Raw genomic sequence first — 1,063 nt, 5'->3', positions numbered from 1 at the left:
ACAGTAGGAGTGGACTTGAATCGGGACACACCCCTGCAGCTCTGACCCATGACCACCATCTTCAGGTGTCGGATCACTCCCTGCGACGCAGTTTGCAACCCTCCTGCCAACTCTGAACTTTGGGACTCGCCAAGGTGCCGTGCGCAGATGCAGCGGACAGTGGGAGTGGACTTGAAGTGGGACACACCCCTGCATCTCTGACCCACGACCCCCATCTTCAGTTATCGGATCGCTCCCCCCCGACCCAGCCTGCGACCCTTCCGTCAGCTCTGAACTGTGGGACTGTACAAGGTGCTGCGCAGACGCAGTGGACGGGGGGATTGGACTTGAAGTGGGCCACACCCCTGCAGCTCTGACCAACGACCCCCATCTTCAGTTATCGTATCACTCCCACCGACCCAGTTCGTGACTCCCCAGCCAGCTCTGACCATTGGGACTGGCCAAGGTGTCGCGCAAAGACGCAGTGGACGGTGGGAGTGGACTTGAATTGGGACACACCTGTGCAGCTCTTACCCACGACCCCCATCTTCAGGTATTGGATTGCTAGCCCCGACCCAGCTCGTGATTGGCCCGCCAGGTCAGAACTTTGGGAATAGCCAAGGTGCCGCGCACAGATGCATTGGGCCATGGGAGTGGACTTGAATTGGGACACTCCCCTGCAGCTCTGATCCACGACCCCCATCTTCAGGTATCGGATAGCTCCCCCGACCCAGCTCTCGAACCCCTCCTGCAAGCTCTGAATTTGGGACTCGCCAAGGTACAGCGCTCAGACACAGTGGACAGTGGGAGTGGACTTGAATTGGAACACACCCCTGCAGCTCTGACCCACGACCACCACCTTCAGGTATCGGATCACTCCCTGCGACCCAGCTTGCGACCCTCCTGCCAGCTCTGAACTTTGGGACTCGCCAAGGTGCCGCGCTCAGACGCAGGGGACAGTGGGAGTGGACTTAAAGTGGGACACACTCCTACAGCTCTGACCCACGACCCCCATCTTCAGGTATCGGATCGCTCCCCCCCCACCCAGCTCGCGACCCTCCCGCCAGCTCTGACCCTTGGGACT

The sequence above is a fragment of the Elephantulus edwardii genome, unplaced genomic scaffold (assembly GCF_000299155.1).
Source record: "Elephantulus edwardii isolate Elephantulus edwardi_28Jun2011 unplaced genomic scaffold, EleEdw1.0 scaffold00481, whole genome shotgun sequence".
Lineage (NCBI taxonomy): Eukaryota > Metazoa > Chordata > Mammalia > Macroscelidea > Macroscelididae > Elephantulus > Elephantulus edwardii.
Note: the sequence above shows the minus strand (reverse complement) of the source record.